The 25,541-nt window shown below is 43.7% G+C and overlaps 1 protein-coding gene across 1 annotated transcript in view; it reads left to right on the top strand.

Moving 5' to 3' along the window:
- The first annotated feature begins 19,408 nt into the window (after positions 1 to 19,408).
- The window catches only part of tenm1 (teneurin transmembrane protein 1), a 166,022-nt gene continuing 159,889 nt past the window's right edge, over positions 19,409 to 25,541 (top strand). The window contains exon 1 of the mRNA XM_041943515.1: positions 19,409 to 19,507. The gene's annotated coding sequence lies outside the window, so the exon portion shown is untranslated. The remainder of the gene's footprint in view (positions 19,508 to 25,541) is intronic.

Raw genomic sequence — 25,541 nt, 5'->3', positions numbered from 1 at the left:
GGGTGTGTTTTGTGTGTTTCTGGGAGAACGAGGCAGGAGAGTGTGTGTTTGTGCGCGCGTGCACGTGTGCGCTCACATGTGCATATCTAAGTATCTGGGAGGCTTTTCATGCCAGGGAGAAAATGAATATTGGAATGATTACCAGTTGATTAACGATCCGGTTTAACAGGTATATGAGGTTTCTGATTTAACAATGCAGATATATCAGCTCAGTGATTAAAATTAAAATTAGAAAGGCAATGACAAGGCACCTGAATGATTTAAATGAAAGTTTGGATGTTTCAGTATCCGGCGTTAAACAGCAGGGTTGGTGTCAAATGTCAAGATTAATTCAGCTGCAGTCGAAGCTGTTATATTTAAAGCATATTTAAACTTCAACCATAAGGCTGTCCGTTTATTTATAATCTCCTCACTTAAACTCTCCTTGTAAACAGACCATAAAAGCATGAATGATATTGCCGCAAGCCACTCACTCCGCCTGTGCTTTTAACCGCAGACGGCATGAATCAGCTTTGGATTCTTTTAAATTCCAAATCAAATTGTTTCTAATGGAGCAATCTGAGCTCTTAGCACCCAGCTGTCAAAACTCCTCAGCGCGTCCCTTTGGCCAGCCTTGACATAAACAGAGCGAGTGATTGGCCTAATTGAGATGACATTTCCCTGTTTCTATGGAGAAGGTCACCTCAGAGTCAGAGTGAGTAGGTGCTGATGTCGCCGCCGCTTTTTCTTGTCCTGCTGTACAAACAGACACATCCATCTGAAGCTATTAAAATCGTGTTGGCCTGCCCTCCTACGTCCTACTGTGATTATCATCTATTAAAGCCCAGCACCACTGAGGCGGCCTTCACTGTGGAGGCAGCTGGCTGACGGGCTTAACGGGGCTCGCTATAGGTTACACCTGCAAGTGTTAATGCAGTCAGTGACCGTGGAGCACACACCAGAGACACCGGCGGGATCCCCCCGGGGGAAACACGTGGAAACCTGCCCTGACACCGCAAAGTGTTTTGCTTCATGTTTGCAGCAACCTCCCAGGACATGAACGGGGGGAACACAGATGATGAGGCTGGAATCAATAAATACAGATTTTAACTACTCGTGTCAGGGAGGAAGCAACACCAGTTGCTTACAGATAATTCAACACCAGTTTTCTTTTTTCTTGTTAAACGGTTGGATCACCCAAAAAGTGGGACTTCTACCACTGCGATAAAAAGGAGACGGGTCTGTTTGAGGCGCCCACAGTGTCGCAATAAGAAAAACTAAACAGCAACGTGCCTGTTTCTTTGCAACACGGTCACAGTAATGAGAGATGTTCGGCGTGAGTTGCTGGCTCATTGGAAAGATGTCGCATCAAGGGTTTTTCTAGATTATTCACAGTAATGTGGACCGTCATTCCGGAAAGAGATGCTGGTGCTGCGAGGATCACAAACTCCTCCATTGTTCTGTAGGAGGGCAGACACCTCAGAAACAGATAGCGCTTTTTTTCTCTTCTTTGTTTTTATTTTTTGGAATTTGGTTGAATCAACCACTGAAAAACAAACAGTTACGTGAACATGATTTGACAAATAACAAGTTTCAAGCGTCTCCCGTTGCCCCATCACGCTGCTCATTGTGTTTCTGCGCCTGTCAGCCACACCCCCTGTTTGTCTTTGTAGTTTTGTGTTGCCTTCCATGTCTCATTGATATGTTGCAATCAATAGAAGACAATTCAATTTACAAGTCTGTCACTTCTTGGCAAAACAAAACTGCGTGAAAAATAATCATTGGGTTGCAGTCATTGTTTGCTTTGTCCAATTATAACTGATTCTCTACCTGTCAGAGTGTCTTCCTTCTCACTTCTGTTTCACGTACACACGCCAAAGCACGCTGGCCCCAGCATACCGCGGTACTTTGTTCATTATTTCATGAGCAAAGCAGGGCTCAGCCCGGAGGACCGTCAGCCGGTGTCATGTGAGAGGCATATCACCGTGGATCCCGCAAAGAGAAAATTACAGCGATGCATTCAGGTGTCCCCTCAGCCGTGCGCTCAGAGTGCTTCTGGGGGCTGAGGGGGAGGCAAAGTGGATGTGACAGGCTTAGATTAAATGCCAGAGACGGGGCGTTTCTCACACACACTACAGCCTCCTGGACAGCAGCCTAATTAGGCACTTCCATGCTCTGCCATCAGCTCTTCCAACAAAATGCTCCCTCCAAAAACACATTTGTTAATGGAACAAAATGTAACGGTGCAATACAGTGCTGCTCTGCAGAGGAGAGACAAATGTCTGCCTCTGGTAAGGGTCCAATCAGCTCTTTGAGATTCATTAATTGCTGATCGATTTTGCAATTTTCCTAATTTTTACAGCTGTTCAACAGCTGTAGTTTTATTAGCTCCTTTTTCCCATCTTCACCTTGCCCAGACGTTTCAAAATGCGCCTGCGGGATCCAATGAGAGGCAGTTTTGCTGTCAGCCCCCATAATTCTGAGAGGACCTGTCAGTCTGTATCATCAAGAGAAGGTCAGGCGTAAACAAACGTAAACGCAACAAACGTAAATATCGTCTCCCTCTCAGATAAAATGATCTTAGTGGATGTTATCACATCAAGTATCAGGCAGAATTCTCTCCTTTATATCTTCTCAGATATCAGTTCTTGTGCCTCGCTGCAGACATGCTGGACAGGAAATAAATCTGATTATGGAGTGCATGGGGTAATGTTCAATAATAAAAAGTATTATTTGCCAGGATCAATGTGTGCCGCCATAGCGATAAAGTACAATGAATGGAAAGTGCTGGAAGCCTGCAGTAAATTTTGATGCGTTGTGATATTGAACACGTTGTGACAACATACTGCTTGCCCGGGCTGTAAAACATCTTCCAACAGGCTGTTGAACATCCGCCTGCGACATTCTTACACACCATGACCACCATACATCAGGCCTGGGCCACAACATGCAAAAGGCTGAGTGTGTGAGGGATTACATGGCAAGAAGCAAAATAGGACAGCACAACATATTCATCAGGGGAGAGTGGGTCTGAGTGTGCGTGTGCGTGTGCAAATTAATAGTATGTTGGCTACACATAGAGTGCAGTGTGTGTGTGTGTGTGTGTGTGTGTGTGTGTGTGTGTGTGGCAGGAGGAGAGAAAGCTCAATCAATCACTCAATTAAAGCTGCGCGTGACAGTGACACGCAACTCTATGACTGATGGACGGACCAAATCTTCTCAAGTCAAGGCTTTAAGCTCGCTCACACTAACGATCAACAAACCCGATCACGTCGAGAGCGACGGACATGCACTCAGAAACTTTTACAGCATACCTCCCGTGGCCCTGGCCTGCGCGAGCCGAGCTGCCCTCAAAGCTCCCACTGTTGGGAGGCTCAGGGTATTTAAGAATGTTATCTCTAATGCACAGATGTCTTAAAGGTCCCGGTGGAATAGGCTTGCAATTTTCCCTCCTAATTAAAAATTAATTAAATCGGCTGTGGCTCTAGCCAGGCATAAAGCTGAAGGCCGTGGCAACCGCCACTGGAAACGTAATCATTTATTTAACTCAATTCCAGGAAGCCACAGCGGGCTCCTCTGCCACTGATGTCACTTGGAGAGTCGAGGGCGGCTTCACCGAGCGAGCGGCGCGCCTGACCAGACTGTCCTCGCACACACTGCTCAGCGGTTAGATGTAACTTTCCCGTTCACTCGGGAGTTCAGCGTGAAAACTCCAGCCAGACGCTGCTTGTGATGCTGTGTGCATCTACCCCCCCAGCACCACCCCCTGCTGCTATGATTAATACATACATAGTCATAGAGATATCCTTTGTCACCTGTTTTCCCTCCTTCATCCCTGGGGGCTGATTTGGGGTGATTGATCAGAGATTCAGACATGGGATCAATAAGGCTTTCACCTCTCCCTTGGCAAGAGCAAGGGGCTCAGTGATGGCCCACTATGCTGTCCAATTATTCAGTAATGGAACACTGGAACCTGCCCAAGACTATTAACACAGTGGACACTGGGGATAGCAACTAGCACTGCTAATTGTTGGGTTATATTGTAAACTGTGACAACAGTGCACTGCCCTAATTCCCCCTTTTTGTTTCTTCAGCGCTGACACAGAAGTGCAAAGAAAGCACTTCTCTATTAGACCTAAATATTCCTGGAGCGCAGACATAATTATTGCACTGTATCCATTGTCTGCACGTAGCAGTTGTGACCTTTGCACTCCTCTCACGCATATTCGTCTGCAATATTGACAGTCAGGCAATTTAAGCTTAGAATGAGCTTACACTAATTGTCATTTGCTCCGGATGCTGCCAACGTGCCTAAAATGCGAATGGGTTCTGGTTTAAACTGTTCATTAATTAAAGTCAACATGTCTCGTCCATAGGTAAATTCAGTCTAAGCTCCATCTCTCCTCAAGACCTTTGTACAAAATCAACATGGATGTGAAATGTCTCACATAGTTTGACCTCACCAGCTAAGTTTACAAATGTCATTACTAAAGGAAACAGAGGAGATGGAGTTAAAGCGTTTTTGTTGGCCTTATTTGAACAGGGATAAAGCCTGTTCTCCTTTGCGAAATCTTTCTCTTGATGGTTTTTTCTCACTTATATGCCGTTCTAGGATAGCAGAATTTCTGAGTTTTTGCCCCAGCCTGGTGGGGATGAAATCAAACGCAACTCCCTACAAATGAAGACATGCACAACGCAGCTCTTGGCTATATTGACGGTGCCGTATTATGATCGTAAGAAGCCTAACTTAGTCCAACTCGACGCATCATCTGGATGTTTCACTGCTCATTGGTTTGTTTGATTACTAATTAGCCTGAAGTGAATTCATTGTTTTTTTAGACATACATTTGTGTGTATAAATTAGTTCTGCTACATCAGGACCCAGTGAGATGTCAGTAATCACAGCTCTAAGTGTGATGTTCTACGCCCTTTCTCATTATGAGCAAATCACATTATTCTGTTCTGGTGATTAACACTGTTTACAGATTTTCCCCCCTTTGCTTTCAGGTTGCACCGCGGCGGAGATAACCACAGAGACAACCAAAGACCACCTTCTACAACACTTGGTGGAGTTCAACTTATTCAACTTGTCTTTGAGGCACAACACAAACCTCCAACAGATACAGCGCTGTTTCATATTCCCAGTATTGTAATGCAATATGTTCGGGCTTTGTTGAAGAGAAAGCGGTGCTCCGCTGGGAATCTCGGCGTTTGGATGTTTCAGTACCCAGTGTTACAGAGCTCACGATGATGTACACCAGCTCCAGACAGATACGAGCGTGTGATGTTGCTGCCTGCAGATATGCCTTTGGTTGCCTGCAAAGCAGTCTCTGTGGTTCAGGGACCTCTGGTGCTCTGTGCTCCATGAGTTTTCTGCTACATATCGCCATATCATCGGGGCAGACCTTTCAGACGGAGCAGGCTGCTGTACTGTATCTCATACATACAGTGCAACATCGGAGGGAGTGTGTGTGTGTGTGTGGGTGTGTGTGGTTGCGCGCATGCGTGAACATTGCTGCCTATGTACTGTATGCATGTACTGTATGTACTGTCTGTCATTCTGCCCGTCCAACCTGCAAACCCCCATCAAAAAAATCAAAAAATAGACACGTATAGCAGATAACATGTAAATAAACATGAGCTACTTCACAGATATTGCTATTATGAATCAACAAAATTCATTCTCTGTATCCTTTGTTCAGCATGTCTTAAGAAACAACAACAAAAAAATAGGCATGTCAAACAGTGATGCTGTGCTATTTGTGTGGTTCTGCCAAGTGATTCAGTGTGTTTCATAACTTGCTATTTTCATTGTAGCTACACACACGCAGATAATGTGTAATGTGCTGATGTTAGGCCATTCTCCAAAAAACGCAGCTTTTCACCCCTTTATTTAAAGCAGCTGAATGAGTACTGCCGTCTGCAGTTGGTCTCTTCAGGTCAGCCCGGCCCCTTGGGGTCCAGAATCAAAAGGCAGCTATGGTAAGTTGGTCAGTTCATGTTGCTTTAGTGTGTTGGCCAGTTGTGATCTTTGTTTTTCCTTTACTGATGCGGATGAAGGATGTATTTGGTGCTCATCCAATCAGTTACTGTTGATAAAGAAATAATCAGCTGATAAAATGTGATTCTGATAAATAGATTAAACTACCCAACTACAGACATGGACATAAAATAAGCTTCACCTCAAACAGTTATAATGTGAAATTCTCCTTAGCATTGATCACTCATTCATTTGTGTTTTGGTCACCTGACGAGTGTATGTCCAATATTCATTCTCCTTTTAGCTCTGTTTTTGGTCCCCACCAAATCGTAAGAGAAATATCTGTCTCTTTCGCTGCTAAGAGCTCCACTATATGTTCATCAGTTAGTCACCGGCTGTCTGTCTGGTGCTGAGAAGGTCATCTCCAGTGGGTTTATCTGAGCTTTTCTTCTCTCTTTTTTCTTTTTCCAAAAACAGCTGCCTGCTGCTGCTCAAAATGACACTTCAAAGATAAAATGCTCTGTGGAGCTGAGGGAAACTGAAGGGCTGCGTGATGATTTACTATGAACAGCATCTTTTACATGCACATAGTCATGTGATCTATTGTTGCTATCCAAGATATTGAGCATAGCAGTTTTCAGAGCAAACATGGCAGCGGTTTTGCATAAGGGTGGTGTCGCTTTTACTTGATTAAAAGATTAGATGCTTCGTCCACCACAGCACGGACATTGAATGTGGCTTTTTTAAGCAGACATTTGGACTTGTAGGAAAAGCGCAGGTGTTACTACTAACATTAACAACAGCTCTGTTTTTTTCAAGTGTCCTGGTAAGCCGGGGGTCCTCAACTACATTTTGTCCAAGGGCCAGAAAATTTCTAAGCAGATGCTGTGGGGACAAGACTTACAAATAAAAAAAAAATGTAAATGTATTCATTATTTATGTAAGTGTGAAGACTCCTAAAAAACATGGGAAATCCATAACTATAGATATATAGATAACTATATACTTGACCTTCACCAATGAGGCAGTCAGTGCTCAATACAAAGCCAAATTAAAAGAAACCCAAGTTTAGTGGTCTGTAGTCCAGCCAGTGCGCTGCTGTCGGCTCCAGGGGGGCAGCCTGGGACAACAGTGGTGTGATGGTGGGTCCACGGCGTAGAGAGGGAGGGTGCAATGGTGGACGTGGTAGTAGACCAAAACCTAGCTAACAAGAGGTACTCCTCCTCTTTTATTGAGCAACAGAGGCGTCAGAATGCAACACAGAGATCACTGCTACATAATCCAACGCTGTCACATGACGGACGACGTCGCCGGTTTCATGTGTGACCCTGTCGCTAATTAACAAATCCTACTGTGGTGACAGTAATTAAAATCGTTCACCATAGTGGGATCGGACCTCTGGTTGCAGGCAGCCTACTAATAATAGCTGTTTTTAGGCTTCTGATTGGTCAACATGGCTTTTGGATTCGGGTTATATTGCACCTGTTGGTTTGGTCCTTGACAATGCTTTAAATGTGTTTTCATATGGAAAAAGATTTTTTTTAGAATAAAGGAGGAAAAACACAGTTCTACCTGTGCACTAGGCATGAAACTGAAGCAGCTAAATGGAATTCAGCCATCATTCATTTCATTATTTATACCTGTGCTTTTTCTACTGTGACAAGTCAAAATCTGTCTGAGAAAAAGGGCTTTCTGTTTAAATGTATCATGCAGTGCATCTGTATGAAGCGTCAGCATTTTTTATTCTGCTCCACTCATTAATTCATTTGCAAACTGTGTAGGGTATGACATTGAAAATCTCTGCGGTTAAATGCAGGTTTAAGTGAAAAAGCTAATAATCAGAATTTATTCTCCATTAAGTCAAGTCACGTCAAACTTATTTATATAGCACATTTCATACAATGTAAGCTCAACGTCCTTCATGCTCAACAAATATGGACAAAATAAAAGGGAAGACATATGTAAATGCACATAAAGGAAACGTTTCATAAAAATGAAACTCCTTGCCCACCCGCCGACATAAACACGTCCACCCACACATACCCAAAGAGAGACAGACAGACAGATGGAGCTAACCATAGGCCTGAGATCGTGGGTACAGTTAGGAAACCAGCGTCTGGTGATCTGAGAGTTTTGGAGGGTCTGTACGCAGCGAGCGGGTCAGAGATGTATTTAGGAGCGAGACCATTAAGTGATTTGTAGACAGTTAGGCTGTCAGACAGCCGCCAACCACAGAAAGTGGTTCAGGATCATCAGCATCAGCAGTGAACCGCGCACTGACATTTCAGGTTTGTGAATCCGTAGCCGTAAAACCAAAACATGATAATAATCCACAGGAGCATGTTTTCTCCTTTCAAATGAGCAGGTGATGTGCTCATCCTCCGCTTGTCTTCTGTTTATTCGCTGTTATCACAAACATATACAGACGAGCGCCATCTTGTCTCCAGTTACTCTGTGGAGGTTTCAGATAACAACTTGTTCTCCTTCTGAATACTGGACGCACCGATAAACCACTTCAGTCATTATTCACAGCTCCGGTCACCTCAAATCAGGAATTTCAGTGCTAATAGCGATTTTATGCACAATTTGAAGTGATAAACATTGTAAAGAAGACTTACTAAAAAGATATACAACCAAAATATGGGTACAGATACCTTAAATATGTATGTAGTTGGCTAAATTTAGATTTCATGAATATTATATTATATCATTATACGATATTGATGATGTTTTACAGATTTTTAGGTGTTCCATTATCTCAAATGGCTACACCAACCATGATCGGGGAAAAATGTCCCCGGGAGAGCATGGGCTAAGCCCCAATTGTTCACAACATCTGGCTCTGCCCCCGACTTTGAGAGAGGCTACTGCCAGAGAGACGATTGGTGGAGCGTGTTTCTGCTTGGGTACACTTATGCTTGGCAGGTTTGCCACCTTTCACCCCATTTGGTGAGATACTTGCACGAGCATTTAGCTTTAGCCTTTTGCCATTGCCATTTCAGTGAATGCCTTCTCGTCACTAAATCTTAAAGGTGATGTCCCACGTACTGCCACCTGATGTACAGGAGGGGAAGGTTAGAAAGGTTTTAGAAAGGTTAAAATTACAGGAGATTTAGGGGGAAATCTTTAAATGTGAAGACAGTTGGAGAGAAGGGTAAAATATGGGAGACAGGCCTGAGTGAGCAATATATTAAAATTTAATTAGCCCAGTTTTGAGTGACAGCATTGCAGCCAGCAGCCATGAAATGGGCTGCAATGAAATCCTTTTGGGCAATTGTGCAAAGTCAATTAATGTCCACTAAAAGTGTTTGTGTTTGCATTTTCACCGATGTCTTCCTGCAGTAACTCAACTCCCGCAAGACTTCTTCATTAGCGAGACACAATAACAAATTGACCAGGTCAAGCTTACGGGGAAGAAAAATATTTTATTTCTGTGTAAAATCCTTTCCTTAACGTTGTCAGACACTGAGCAATCTGAGCCTGTCAGTAGCAAAAACGAGCACGTTTAGCTGACGTACAATGACGGCGTACAAATGCCCGGAAGGATTACATTGCAGCCCGTTTCACGGCTGCTGGTTGCGGCCCTCTTGCTCGCCACTGGACTGGTTTCAAAAACTGTTGTCCCCACTGGTCAGTTCAAAGTTCAAAACGCACCAATTTTAATGTTTTACCAGCAGTCAAAGATGAATAATTTGTCGATTTGAACAAATAGTTTGCTAAAAAATTCTAGTGTTTCTGCTCATGAAATAAACTGTCTAAATGTTGGCTCCCCTACACCTGATAGAAATTAATTTCATGACTTTTGGCTAAAGGCAAAGTCATCGGATTGACTAGTGGGATCCCAACAGCATTGTTTGTCATCATTGCCCTTTGAGTCTCATTGGTTCATAAGTTTATTGCTCGAGGGCTTGTATTGTGTAACGGTGTGGCGTTTTTTTTTCAATCAATGAATAATTTCATTGGCCTAATATCACAGGCTGTGAGCTCTTCAAGCTGAGCTGTACATGGGGGAAATTGGTTTTGGAAATTACTTTTTTTGTATTTATGTAAATGCAATATTTCTCCTATTTTAAGTCCCAACTATTTCTGAGAAATAATGTTCAAACAAAATGCTGATTTTAAATCTTGTACAATTGCTTTATTACAGACCTGTCGCACACAATGCACAAAAAATGCATGTGTGTGTGTGTGTGTGTATGTGTGTGTGTGCACAGTTTGAATTGCCTTCATTCCCTTTTTTAAAAGCACTTCCACTGCTCCATGGGGCTCACAGTCAGAAGAACAAAACTGAAAAGTCAATGCAGCTTTTGTGTGAGACTTTTAACAGCTGAATTCGTGTTTTCTCCGGTGAATGCTTCCAGGGTGTGATACAGTAACTGCAAAGATATCAGGTGTTAGCTTGAATCCTGCAGAAAGGTCAGACGGTGAATTAATAAAAACATGCCGCGGTCGCTCTTGGCTTTAATAATGTCAGTGTCTTAATTAACTCACCAATCACATGTCAGGCAGAAAATCCGTCTCCACTCAGAGAAATATCTGCGAAACAATTTAACAAGGTTAAATCAAAGTGACAGAGGAGTTTACGGCGGTTGTGTGCGTATGCGCGTGTCTGTCGCTGCCTCGGGTTGCAGTCTTTCATTACACTGACAGGCAGTGTGTGAAAGTGTTAACGGAGAAGTGTTTCACACCTTGCAAACTGATGCGTCACCACAGATCCACGGCGCTGCTCTCTCTCACCCCTCTGCCATCACTGATGCCTTCTAGATTAAAATGATGGTTCCCACATTGACACATTCATTGAAATCCAGTTCACAACATTATCAATTGATGGGTTTTGAAGCTACGCTCCACACTCTACACACACTGTGTGGATGCAACTCAATACCGAGGACTTGCCGGCTGGACTTGCCCCTTCACTTCTTGTTCCCATCAAACTTGGCATGAGGCTGCAGGGCGTCTTGTACCACAGAACAGAACGCTCCATAAATAAAATACCACTCCTGATATTTTTAATATGACACACTTTCATAAGGCACCTGAAAACTTGCTTTCAAACCTGTGAAGAAAGGGAAGCTAGAGCGTCTTTAGCTTCCATATCGTGACATATTTCCACATGAAACAGAACACATTTATATATAATCATGAAAATCTTCATTGGATGGCTCAGGAGTGGTTGTGGCTCAGCGAACACACCACACTCGGCCTCTACCCACACCTCCCTCACACATGCTTTTAGATCGGGAAGGTTTTAGTCGACAAACATCCAAACACACATGACACCACCCTGCTAGCTACTACAACTCCTGAACTAACAGTCGAGTGCCATTAGGTGCTGTAGGCGGAGTTAGCTACTCACCGTGGATCATATTTGATTGGAGGAATTTACACACATGCCCCTGAGCTCAGGATGAGTCATCAAAAATACTTCAACATTTTATGAGAACTTTTTTTGGAGTATTTTGATATAACAGGCTCCAAAGTATTTTGTTTTTTTTCCCAGGACTATGAACAGAGACACAGACTGTTTGAAGCTCGTCTTAAAGCAACAGCCAGGTGCTCACATGAACTCTGTAACAGGTGTCGCCTGCTGACGTCATTCCTCCTGTTCTTAATGACTATTCAGAGATTCATTTTTAATTCTTAATTCTTTTTAAAAGTGAGCCTTGCTAACCTGTCCTTCTCCGTATGATAAAATTCAGCACAAACAAGAACATAACTATTAGAGTCTCTCAGTTCAGATGTCCTAATCTGCTCCGGAGAAGAAAAAAATCAACTAAGATGTCTGAGAAAATATCTTCTCAGGGCCTTCGAGTTAGGCTGTTTTGGCTCGCAGCTCCCTTTGTCAAAGAGATGAAAATATTTGAGCAGACCCTTGCCATTTCTTCAAGTGGTTATCTTTAATATAATGACATGGAGAAAGTTTAAACCGAGAGAGAGAGAGAGAGAGAGAGAGAGAGAGAGAGAGAGAGAGAAATCCTCCATCTCACAGCTTTGTAAGCAGCAGGAACATGATCATTCAGAGCTGGATTGATAAGTCACACCATTGTTGTTCTGCAACCCATCCACATTCTGCAGACTTCCTCTGAGTAATTTGGAGCCGAGGGCAGTCACAGCTGAATTCTCATTGTGAGACACTGAAGCACAAAACGGGCGCAAAAAGAAGTTATCAAGAGTCTGACCCAGAGACCAAAGCTTTGCCAGACATTTTTAAAACACGAATTGTGACTTTTTGGGCAAGACATTAATAATCTGCTCAAATAATTTGATCCCTTGGAGAGAAGGTCCATGAACAAATTTCAGTTTGTGTCACAGAGCTCCTTTCGAGGACTGGTGGCTCATCTGATATCAGTGAAAATCCGCTGCGCTCGAAATTGGCAGTCTTAAAAAGCCACGACAAATTCTTGGAGGAGATAATGGGTTGAGAATAACCTTACCTGTCACTATCAGGTCTTTTCTTTCCATTCACAATTTTAAATCGTGATAATATCAGAGATACTTCTTCTTCTTCTTTTTGCAATTTAGATTTGGTCTATAGGTGTTCTTTTTACCTGTAACACAGTCACCTATAATATACTTTGTTTCTTTGTCTTAATTCCATAGTAAATACTAACAGTTTACAGTATTTTCTATCAACAGTTTCTAGTGCTGTTTTTAAGGGTGGTATACAACAAAATAATGTAGTTTAGTGGTTTGAGCTAACAGGAAATGAAACAGGACTCACACTGACAGACATAAGTCATACTGAGAGTTTGAAACTCGTGACTTTTAGCCCCCCTTAGACCCTCCCTGCCACCCACATCTTTCAAACTCAAAACTGCTCAAAATCTTACGTTTCAAGTCCAGACAACCCTGACGACATCATGAAAGTTGTTTTTGATTGAAGCGTTTTCGCACCTTCGCTCCTCGGGGTGAGCAAACTGGACTTTGTGAGTGAAAATCGGTGAAGTGCCCATTTTTAAAATAATGTGTTTTGTGGGATCCTCTTGGAGCCGTACAACAAATGGTTTTGATCTTTCCCAGCTGCGAACAGCTCCTCCATTTCATTTGCGCACTGCACTGTGGGATAATGGTGTCCGTCAACAGCTCTCTCGAATACAAGTGAATTTAGCATTCATGCTGTTATCTTTGAGTATGCTTAATTTCTGCACTCTATCACTGTGAATGCTCTGCATACTGAAAGCCATTTGCACTTAGTGTGTAATATGGAACTGGGATGAAGCTTATGTCCGGATTGTTCCGGTTGGATTTCAGCACCATGGACAGAGTTATCAGAGTGCTGCTGTTCCTGTTGAGGCTCTGGCTGCTGAAGGAGAAATTCGTGTTCTTCCGGCCTCCACAGGGAGCACAGGTTAGCACCACAACGGCGGCCCCAGAGCAGGTGGGGATTAAGTAAAATGCTCAAGGACACTTAAGCAAGGTAAATGCTGGCTGTCACTGGGGCTTGAGCTTAAGTCCTCTGGTTGAAATATGGCTACTTTACTCAGTGTGACTGCTTTATTAGATCATGTGAACCAGGAAGAAAATGGACCGTACAGCATTTGTTGGAAGATAGATTTAAATCAACAGTATTACCAGAACATGTTTGATATGTGACAGCACCCCGCTGACCAGTAATGCCATTAATATTTTTTATCTTCTGTGTCATGTAATTACCCTTCTCCCTGAAGGCAAAACCTCCCTCCTTGGCAATATCTTCACTTGCTTCCCTTCCCTTGATCCAAACTCGTAGAGTCACAACACATACACAAATAAAGACCCGTTTTAACAGCTGGGATACTGCCAGCCTGTGTTTGTGTTGCTGCTGATAATGTGCCACTAGTATATTTGTCACCCTCCCCACCCCCACCCAAACACACACACACACACACACCAACCGCTTTCCCGCTCTGAGGGGAAATAGCTGTGCCAGCATATGCACACCAGCATCACACACACGCATATCACATGCAATTGCAACCTTATACACATGCAGGTACATCACCAAGTACACCCTGTGGATGCTTAAATATGAATGTGGACACACACACAATCTCTTGCACGACTCACACACACACACTCAAGAGCACCTGTTGAGAAGCAAAAAACAAAGAGAAGAGTAAATATTGACTACAGCTGGAATAAATTGCCAGATGGATGTGCAGCATCTCTCGCTTGTGCATGCCAGCCTAATTTCCCATTCAAATTTTACATTCATGTCTAATTAGGAATAGCTCTTTCTGTCTACTCATTATCAGTGTTTGACCTTTTGCTTTGGCTGTTTGAGAAGCCGAGCAGCAGTCGATGGGTGGCCGGTGATAATAGCTCGTCATTTAGCTCGACGCATGCTGATTAAATAAGATAGGCCCACGCTCATACCAGCCTGTTGTTCCCAAAGGGCTCAGTCAATACGGCGGACCTAAACCTAACGACACTCGAACAACAATATAGTTTCCACAAGAGGAGAGAGAACAAGAAGACATAACAAGATCAAACAGTCCCCGTGCTTACTGGGACTTTTCTCCCCCTTTCAAATTTTCCCAGTCTCCCTTATGCAAAGTCTCATTGGCATGAATTAATAATACCACTTCAAACAGATGCAAATTCATTGTACTGTGTCCTCTCCTGCTCTGACAAATGCTTAGGTATGTAGGCAGAATCCATTCGATTCTGTTGCTGTGATGAATTCTCTCGAGATCGGGATGCCCATGCCAAAACTACGCTCTTACGGCCTTTTGCACTCCTAAGTTTTGGAGAGAGGGTATTTACATAATGCATATTGATCCCTAAGACACTGCAGAACAAGCGGTGTGCTATGTGTTCTTGCATTAAAATACAAGAACGGTATTTAAGTGTGTCTTAATTTAGCATATAAAAAACACGCTGCGCACAAATATATGTGAACACAGGGAGCGACATGCACGACACGCACACAAATGTTCACAGGGAAGTAGGTTCGGTATGTCTTTCATAAGCTGTATCTGTGTGTGGGCTGCTGTGGCATGCATAAAATATTATTTTCTCAACAACTCGAGGTTGTGGAGGAGTTAGTTCAGGAAGGGGTGGGAGAGAAGGCCAGGGGATATACAATATTTGGGCAGCTGACAGCTGCGTGCACGTACGTGCGCGTGGGAGTCTTAGAAACGGGAGTGGGAGTCGTGGCGTTTGAAATGCAATGAGGTGCGTTTGAAAGGCGCTCCTGTCACAGGTAAGCAGGGGAGCAAGAGCAAGAAGTGTACAGTGATAAAAGGAGAAGAGGAGAAGTGCCCATGCTTTAGGGTGGCATTCGGTATCTGAGGGCTTTTTGCACAGACTGAGGAAAGCACTCAACACCACACACACTTAAATACAAAAGCCCCTGAAACATACACACACTCTTTGATCCGTATGGGAACAATCCTTAGATTTTAGGGGTCCAAAGTAAAAAGCCTTTTTTTTAGCCCTGGTTTGGGGACCAAAGAGCATGTGTGTGAGAGAGTGTGTGTTGGTGCTTTGTTTAAGCCCAGAACAAAGACTTGATTCCATTGTTCAAGGTGATCGAGTGATGCTCTTGATGTTCTCTTCACTTTCATGCATACTGTAAGGATAAAGATATGCCTTATAAATCAATAATTCCTGTATCACGTGCCCGCCGCCCGTCTTTGGTGCAGCGATGTCCTCTTCCTGTACTGCTCTGTGTCCTCTGTAGTGCAATCTCCACTCGCTCTTCACTAGCTATTGAATGTCACAGCACCGCTGGTTAAAGATATTGCTTTCTTTCAAATCCCACTCAGTTTATACATGTGGATTTAATGTAGAATTTATTAATGTCATGCCCTTTCAGGGATATGACTAATTATGAGAGAAAGGCTTGAAGGAGAACGTGTCACGGAGGTGAGGTTATATAGCTGTTTCATCTGTCAACACACTGAAACTGGTTCACATCGCTCTCACATCGGCGCTCTTACTGTTAGTGATTAATCAATAGACACCTCTCCATGCTTGCCTCTTTTCTTCCCTTTCCTTTTTCAGATGGGAAATTGATGACAGGCTTAGAAAAGGACAGCCTTTGAAACTGCTGTCAAAATGTGTGTGTTTTTCAGGACAGATTATACCACCCTTTTCAGAACTTCCAAAACACTTATCTGCCTCCAAAACCGCTGAAGTACCATCTGAAAGTAAAAAAAAGTAATAATTGAAGATGGAAATACTGGATCATCGCCCGTAGGTTGAAGGCTGTGGAGGTGTAATTTGGTTGTGAATGCTTGGAGGAAATGTAAAATGAAATCGGTGAGAATTTATGGTTGTGGAGCGCATGCATCGGAAAGGTCATAGCTTTGTCATTTAAAAAAAGATTTCAATAAATGGTTGGCTCTGTCTCCTGCGAGGTGCTCAAGCTGCACGGCTGACTGGGTGGAGCCGGAGCGCTGGTGGAGAACAGAGGGAGAGAGTGATGGAGCACATCCCTAACTCCCTTCCGGTGGAAGAATACCCTAGTTAACTCTTAACACCCCTGGAGAACAGGCATCCACCGCAAGGGCAGAATAATACTGTACTGCTGGTGCAGCTGCTGAGCATTGTTGACAGCATTGATCCAGGATCCCTCATTACAGAATAGGAGAAACCCCTTCAGCAACGTCACCCCGGAGAGGGATGGAGCTATAGGCGGGAGGATTGAGAAGGGGGGGGTGGAAAAAAGAAGAGTAATGGGAAGCGATAGAGGGAGTCTTTTAGGAGAAAATATGGGATTGGAGGAGGCGAGAGACAGAGGAGGAAATAAAGAGGAAGGCGGCAAGACGAGTGCAGCAAAAGAAGTGAGGGGAGGATTGTTAGTCTCTACTTACAGCATGCAACATTTACCATGTTTTCTATGGTGGAAGGATTGATCACTGGGCGATCGATCACAGCCTACAAGGAACACAGAGTTCCGAGGAGAAAAACTGTGTTGGCTTTGCAGTTTGTATGTACGAGGCTAAATAATGCTCATGGAAACTGCCTCCAGCTGTGAAGTGAAGTAGTGCAGGGTTACTTAAAATCCGATATTGTTGCTAAGGCTTGAAGTGGCATTAAAGCTGGGATGCATTTCGGATCCGTCTCTTGTCTCACGGGACTGTTTAAGGTGTAATGTATCCCCGCCGTTCAGGTTGGAACTGATGCGTCGCGCTGAACAGGTGCGGGTTGCTTGCAATCTGGGAAAAAGAGGGGCTATCTGGACTACGGACGGCTTCCCGTCAAAGTTATTCTCAGCAGACTCCATTTTAGCATTCAGAACAGCAACAGTAGCTTTCTTTTCACTCTCACATCGCTTTTATGGAGTACCAGCTCTAAATCCACCTCTGTGCTCCCCATTCCTCCCCATACGCTCAGCTGTGCTTCCATGTCGTCCAAATAGGGCAGGAATAATTGGATCAGAAAACAGGGTCTTATGGTCTCCCATTTGTTTCTACTGACATTTTTTTTTTTTGCCAGATGAGATACTCTTTAATTAGGTTATGTCATTTTAATGCGATTTACGTTATAATCTGATGACATCAGATACAGTGCAACTGATATTATGTCTGAAATGCACTCAAACCAGCACTATAGAGCATCTGTGGCTCCAGTGATGCTTTTTGTGCGATAAAATGTCAACTGGGTTTACCCTGCAAACTTTCCTTACCTTACAGGCTCTGTGGTAGATGTCTTACTCTAGAATATTAAACCATACTATAAACAATACTCTCATGGTATAAAATGCCACTTTTGTGTTTCTTTTCGCCGTGATTTCTTGAATAATAAGCGAGGGCTGTGTCTGTCTCATGCCAAGGCCAGTGCTCTTCCCCTCTCCACATCTATTATCTCTCCTCTGTAGACCATGATTATAAAAAAGAATCACAGTAAAAACTGTGACATTTCAAATCTCTGCATTGAGCTGGTTGTCAAGGAGATGTCTCAGTGAGATGTGTCGAGCAGAAACGGAGCTGCTCTTTTAAAAGAGCGTTTACCCGGCTGCTGGAGGTGTAATGTGCCTGCCATTAGGGCTCTGCAGGCAAACATGGAGCCGCAGAAACACACAGCTCTCCAACGTGGGCCGAACCGCTCTCAAACTCCGGCGGTCTTCAGACTCCTGATCAAAATCCATTACAATCTTCCGCAGCCATTGTTCCAAGGAGCAGTTTGGCAACCACATATTGACAACCCACATCCACATGACAAACACACTGGTAATCTCTATGTCAGAGAAGCACAGACTCGGAGCTGAAGGCCATTTCTCTCACAGCGCTCCTTTGAGTCATTCCACTCTCTGGCCCGAACTGCTGGACCTGCAGCCTCCATTTAGAGCAAACTGGTGATGAAACTGATGGAAAGTGCCAAAACCTATTGCTGCTAAAAGATGCATACCGCTGTGTTGTGTTGGGGATATAGCGAGACAGGCAGAAAGGCAGATAGACTGAAACAGCTGTCAAAACGGTTGTTTGTAGCCCCACGCGTACCGCGCTTTGGGGAAATAATAAACTGCATCATTAGAACCCCTGTCATTCACAAGTTGTTTGTACAAGCTATACCGTCTGGCTGTAAATACCTAAACCATCGCAGAACACGCGTCGAGCACAGGTCAGAATCATTAGGTGGCTAATTTAGCAAAGGAAAATAGATATTATGAGATGATCTGCAGGTGTTATGGTGAACCAGGCCCAATGCAGCAATAAATTAGTGTCAGATTCTGTCTTGTGTTTATATATGCGCTGTAAATGCCATTTTTGCTTTCACCATCTCAGCCTCCCTTTGCTTACACCCAACAATCAGCAGCTTTTGAATTGCCTGCTTACTTTTATAAAATAGACGATTATTGTGATGAAATTGCGCTTCAGAAGCTCTCGGGCCTGTTGCTCATGCGTGAGGACTGCTTTTTTTTTTTTCTTTTTTTTTTTTTTTGACGTTTGCAAAAATGCTGCTGGAAGACTTCCAAAGCAGAACAGCCCAAACTTTCCCCCATTGAGGCTGTATTAATGAGTCAGCATTCCGGCACAGGACGACGGCGCGGCCATATGGTATCACCTGAATGAGTCTAACTGGTGATCCAGAAGACCTCCTGACGAGAGGGAGCCTGCGCGCGTTTGCGTCTGCGGCCAGCCTGTGCCACACCCCCTTCTCCTCGGTGCGGTGGTATGATCCGGGGATGCTGTTATAGCGGCGCCGAGCCTCGCCAGCGACAGCATCGCACAGCCTCCTCGGGTTCAACTGCGGCTAAACGCACCGCGCCGGGCTCGCCGTCACGCGGCACAGCGGAGCTGGCTCGCGCGCGGCCCCTGCAAGGAGATCCCTTCCTCCCCGCGCGGATCCTTCCGTCGTCCTCTATCGGCATTTGAGAGCGAGCATCATCAGCATCAGCACCCGCCGCCTCGAAAAGCCCCAGACCGGCAGGCACAGAGAGAGGTGTCTCGTCCACATTCTCCCTTCTCTCTCTCTCTTTCGTTTTTTTTAAATTATTATTTTTTTATTATTGTTAGCAGGGGCACCGCGTCTCAAGTCCTCGGATTGCACAGTCTTCAGCGTTTTGCAGGGTTCTTATAGCATGGCATCGGACTAAAGGAATGGCTTCACGTCGGGAAGGTAAGCGACACGTTCGGTTCTGGCCTTTAGTGGGCTCACGGGGTAGAGTCGGCTCCTGCGTTGCTGGGCTAAACGAGGCTGGGGTGCCGAGACAACGTGAGTTCACAGGAAATGGTTATTATCAGCTGTTCGGATGTGCTGTGCGGTGCTATGGTCCTTGTGCGTGTGTGCGTGTGTGCGCATGTGTGTCTGCGTGAAAGGGGGAGAGGCAGACAGGTAGAAACACAGAGAGAGTGTGTGTGTGAGTGTGTTGCGGTTTTATGAAAATTAGTGCGCCTCCTTTGAAGTACGGGGACGCAGACTTTGTGCATGCCGAGCTGTGTGCTTGACAACCCGTCTAAATAATGACAGTCCAGGTACGGAACTGCGGACCGCCTGCTTCGTGCGTGCAAGCGTCGTGGTCGTTTTGGTTCAGCAATGCTTGCAGCCTTGAGTTGTTTTGCTCCACTTCTGGCTCGTCCACTCCATCTCCATCAGCACTAAGGTAGCCTAATGATGCCAGCAGGGCCACCGGAGATCCAGGGGGTATAGCTCTGTCTGACGCGTGCCTTCTGTCTCCCAGCATCAGCGCAGCCTGCCGGGCCCGGGCCACACAGTGCCACCAGGTCCAACAGGCACGTCAGGACACATTTCAGCACTGTGACCTGCTTTATCCCTCTGACAAACGCCTGTTTTCACACCCCCATACATGAACTTCCATACCCTTCTGCGTGACGCCGCAGCCGGTGAAGCCATTTCTCGGCTAAATTATTGAGCTGCATGAAATTTGTTTTTCACATCGGTTGTGAGGGTAAATAATTAACAGCAGCCAATGCATTTTGATAAATCATAATTATTGTGAAGGCAGGGAAAATTGCACCAGGATGGATATGCTCCGATAGATTTAAATTAGACCTCCTCACTCCTCTCCTTCACAGTAGATTATAAATAATTGCTTGGAGCAAACCACTGAAGGCATATTCCCAATAAATAAATGATTGAATACGCAAGACAAATGAATAAATAAATAATGTTAAGATATAGAATATTTCAGAGTAATTGTCTAAACATGTTCTTCCACTGAGGAGAAACTCTCAAAAAAAACTCCCATACTTTTCATGCATGGTTTGTTAATCTTGCTTTACCCGATCATGGGATGGCAAGGAGCTATATATATATATATATTTGGAAAATGCAAATGCATTGTAACAAGAAACTACAATTTGTCAATATGTCTAATACATGGATCTAATGCACTACTCCTCCAGCCACTGTCCACCTCTCTCTGTATTGATGTTTGGATTGTTTCACCCGTCAGGCATACAGCACCTGCGTTGTTATTATAAGATTAAAAAAAAACAAGACCAAACCCTTTGACTACAAGTCTGCAGGCTGGTATGTTCTGTCAGCGTTGTTTTGCGTGTCGCTGCCCTACCTGACGCTGCTCACAATGACGCTGGCACCGTGCTTCATTCTCCCACGGCTCGCGCGCTATTGATAGTGATGATAAAAATGAGGCAGTCTCTCTTTGCTCTTTGTGATTAATAGAGAGCATCTGTGTATGGAGGTTAGATAACACACACACACACACACACACAACACACACAACACACACTCCTTCTGTGTCTTTTTCACACAAACGCACAGACGTACACACTTGCAGTTCACATGCACGGGGAGAAGGAGAGGATGATGTATGGGAGCCGAGGTTGTTGATGATTGTAATCCTACATTCATTTCTCCCACTGCACTGTGCTGGAGTGCTGATGAGCCGCGTGTCATAGCTGGGGGGCTGCCCGTACTCTTGTCTGGTAAAGTGTGTGTGTGTGCGTGTGTGTGTAAGCATGCTGTTCACATGTGGATGGTTTTTAGACCCTACAGGCTGCTGCAGTGGAGGTGGTGATGAGCAGCGATTAAGTGCATATTTTAAATGGCACACCCATTATGGCAATGCCTTCACAATGAGAGGACGGCTCTTTGAATTGAAATGTCACTCCACCAATTACATTATGTGTTGCACACATGCCACTGATAAGGCATTGGCATTTCCTTCAGTCAACCAACCAACCACATGACTAATCAGTCAGTCAGATATTCAGGGTTTTGCATTTCAACTCGTGCTGACACACTCTGGTTTCCCCTCAGCAGTAGTTAGTGATCAGCGGTTGTCGCTGTACTAATTACGTCTTTCAGCTGTTGCACGCTCATTTTTTAATTTTCGGACTTCTTGTTGTTAAGCGGGTGGTGCATATGGCATTTTGGAGAGCCAAAGAAGCTGTTCAGCTCCTTGGCTTGGAGTCCCATCATTATTTCAGTGCAACTTCCTGACAATTTGGGCCCCCGAGTGCTCATGTGTTAGGATGCTGCCGTTTTGCTGTCAGCAGCTTCCATTGTCCTGAGTCAAGAAACCACTCATAAAAAAAAAATCTTGTGTCTAATAATTTGTGTTTTTCTGAGATTTGAGTGATATTGCATGGCCTTTGGATAGCGCAGTGCTGTGCGAGACAGCGGGGGAGTTCTTTTTGTTATCCAGCTCTGCATTATTTATGAATTTTCATTCCAGGAATGCAGTAGCCCCTGGCACTGTAATGCTCCTTTCTCCCATGGAATCGCTCACACACTTCCCTTATGCCCTGCAAGTTTTCTGCAAAACTAGACTTCCTTAATAAAATTGGGGTCATGAATTAGTGAGAGGACAATGTGAAATGCATCAGAGGTTGTTTATAATATTGAGTACAACGCTTAGTGCTGCAGTCAGAGTTTAAGCTCGCAGGCAATATGAGACCCAGTGGGAGTTTTTATCCCGTCTTCCCCTCTTTCTCTCCCTCTCTCTCCCTCCCTCTCTCTGTCTCTGCATGTCCATCATATGGTAAGAATGTAATTGCTGGAAAAGCATAAAATGTTTCAGTGTTTGCCACCCTGCTGATAATTTCAAAGCAAAAGAACCAGTGCCAGTCGGGCTAATCAGACGACTGGAACACTTGTGCACACACACACACACACACACACACTCACACACACACACACACACACACACAGACACTTAGAGATGTAGCCATTGTACAACTTCAAATATTTACCTTCTTGCTGCAATACTGCTCCATCCTCAAGAGGAATTGTTTAACAAATCCTGCAGTGCTAATTAGGGTTTCCTCTATTCATTTCCCTGTGATCGGCCTCTGCAGTAAGGAAATTGCCAGCGCTGCCATTAAAAAAGTGAAATACATAAGCAATATAATATAACCAAATTACCCTATAAAAATCTCATACTATGGCAGAATCGGCCCAGTGTTTACAGTTGTGTTTACAATTAATGCACTTAGCACAGCAAAGCATTCTTGGCAATATAACATTTTTATGGATAACAAGCAGTGAATATGAAAAGCTTTGGTCCAACATATGGTCATTATTTTTGCAAATTGATTGACAGCGTATTCCAAAAAGAACAGTGTCATGTTTCGAACTCTTTTGCAGAAGTGGAGGCCTTTAATTTTGTCCATGTACGCTTATGTGTTTCATGGTAAAGGATTTCTTTCCAATGTAACATGTTTGAAAATAGACGTCTTTGCAAAAGACTTGATCTGAAGCCAAAATGTCTCCTCTTTCCTTATATTTGGTGCCTTTTTCAATATGTAGCACTTTGTGGATGAAACATTTTTCTCCATCAGCAAGCTTTTTGTGAAAATTATGCGAGTCTCCTTTGTTTCGCTTTGTTATTTTTCTCCTTATGATAAAGCACCAAATACAATGCTGTATATTTTAGTGCTGAAACCAAAAGCGGGATCAACAGCAACAGAGAAAGGGACAGAAATAGTATCAAAACCGAAATCACCTTCAGTCACCATCACACACCTACACACACACACACACACACACAGTATAAGCCCGAGGCATTTTTCTTTAAAGTGTTCGGCTCTGTCTCAACTGGCATCTCCAGCTCTCTATTCTCACATGTCTTCTTCCATTGGGCTATGGGCAAGAGTCGTGAACTATATACAGTTAAATAAGAAGCGGGGTGTTATGTGAAAATTGTATTGTGAAAATGCAGCCAGAGCCTCCCTTCTCTCCTGTACCTGCACCCTCCCACCCCCCACCCCTCCGCTTTCATATTCCAGTCAGAAGACAGAATGATCAGAGCCACAAGAGGCTTACTGGTCAAGCCCACTCTACTTCTCTTTAAAATATGAGATTAATTTGTCAAGAGGGGTGTGTGTGTGTGTGTGTGTGTGTGCGTGTGTGTGTGAAGAGGAGGGCTGATGGAACACACCTAGCTAGAGGGACGAGACAGGAGAGCAGTCAGAATGATGCTGATTTGAACGTCATTTTTGGTGGCCTCATTGTTCTTGTTGTGCTGGATGGTTTTATCAGAGGGGCTTCAACTAACAACAATTCTCAGTGTGTATTAATCAGCCAAATATTTTCTCAATCAATCAATTCGTTATTTTGTGGAAGGTGTCAGCAAATTGTGAAAAAAGTCCCCATAGTCGAAGATGATGCCTTCAAATGTCTTGTTTAGTTTGACAAACCTCCAAAACATATTTGTTTGTTTACTGTCTTAGGAGACTAAGAAACCAGATGATAATCATATTTGAGAAACTTCAACCTTCATTCCTGCTTGACAAATCACTGTTAGTATTTATTTGATTATCAAAACTTTTGCAGATAAATTTACTGTCAATCAACTAATTGATTAGTGGACTGTATGAATATGCTACTCCCACATAAAGGCTCCTTTTCTTCTGTTGTTCCATTTATGCTGCAGTGGTGTTGATTTTATTTTGTCCACCCCTGTTCTGTATAAGGTATATACACTGTGCTGATATCCAAGCAGATACACACACACACACACACACACACACACACACACACACACACACACACACACACTCCCTCTCTTGGCACACTAACTCATTCAGACACACACAGAAAGCCGATGCACACCTACAGGGACACATTTCTCACCGCAAAATTTTTATTAATCAAGGCAGTGGACAACTTAAGAAGAAGAAAAATCAATTTTTGTTTCTTCCCCAATTTATTACCACATAAATTGTCCTTCATTTCAAAGTGCACGTCTTGGCTTTGTTGTCAAAATAATTAAGTTAAAATCCATTATATTGGTGTTGATTTTATCCTGCTTTTGTTGACGCGGAGGACAAAAGGGAGTCGACGCTGGCCAGCTTTTACTGACGAGGTGAGCAGCAGCTTTTCCCCTTCAGTTAAATCAATGCAGGAAATGATCAGGGAAGGATTCCATCAGAATCGTATCTATCAGATCTGCACAAAAACTGCACAGCATCAACATCGAGGCGACGGTAATTAGCCTCCCACAGTTTCTACAGTAACAAGGTGATTGATCTGCAAGCGACTTGACCAAACATCTACAACGTATTAAGCAACAATGAAACACCAACAACACATTATAGCCCTACATTTGCACCTCAAGACCATGATTAATACCTCAACATGAATAAGTTGCATTTACAGCTTTGTTGCATGCTTATGAAGTGATTTATTTAGCAGCATAAAACACAGTGATGGTATACTGTACATCTCTCCTCTAAACGAGTTCATCTGTTTCCTGCTGACTGGTAAATAGCCTCATGTGTATCATCAGTAATATTCATAGCTCTACTTTCTAGATGATCATGAATTATTAACTCATTGAAAAGATGAATAGCTCCAAAACGGTGCTTGATGCATCTCTGCTGGAATCCATGTATTGTATACAATACAGTACAGTACAATTGAGTTCAATGTATTTTTCAGTGTGTTGCAGGGGAGTTGTTTTGTTGTTAAGGTTTAATTTCAGAATGAGCCTTGATCCACCGTGAACTCTGGGATGTATTTCAAGTACGTGTATCATCGCCCAAATTGACTTCTAACTGTAGAGACGCGTATTCTCGGCCGGTTTCCAGCCAAAACGCCAAGCCAAACTGCACAAAGAAAAGTGATTCGAGCAAAGAAATACCCCGAACCTACTCCAAGAAAATCATGGCAGCAGTGTGCAGCCATTTTTCAAGTAAAACAGACCTAATGCATGTTGTCTCCAGAT

This window comes from Chelmon rostratus, chromosome 9 (genome assembly GCF_017976325.1).
Source record: "Chelmon rostratus isolate fCheRos1 chromosome 9, fCheRos1.pri, whole genome shotgun sequence".
Lineage (NCBI taxonomy): Eukaryota > Metazoa > Chordata > Actinopteri > Chaetodontiformes > Chaetodontidae > Chelmon > Chelmon rostratus.
The sequence above is the reverse complement of the archived record's forward strand: the minus strand, read 5'-3'. Positions and strand labels throughout refer to the sequence as shown.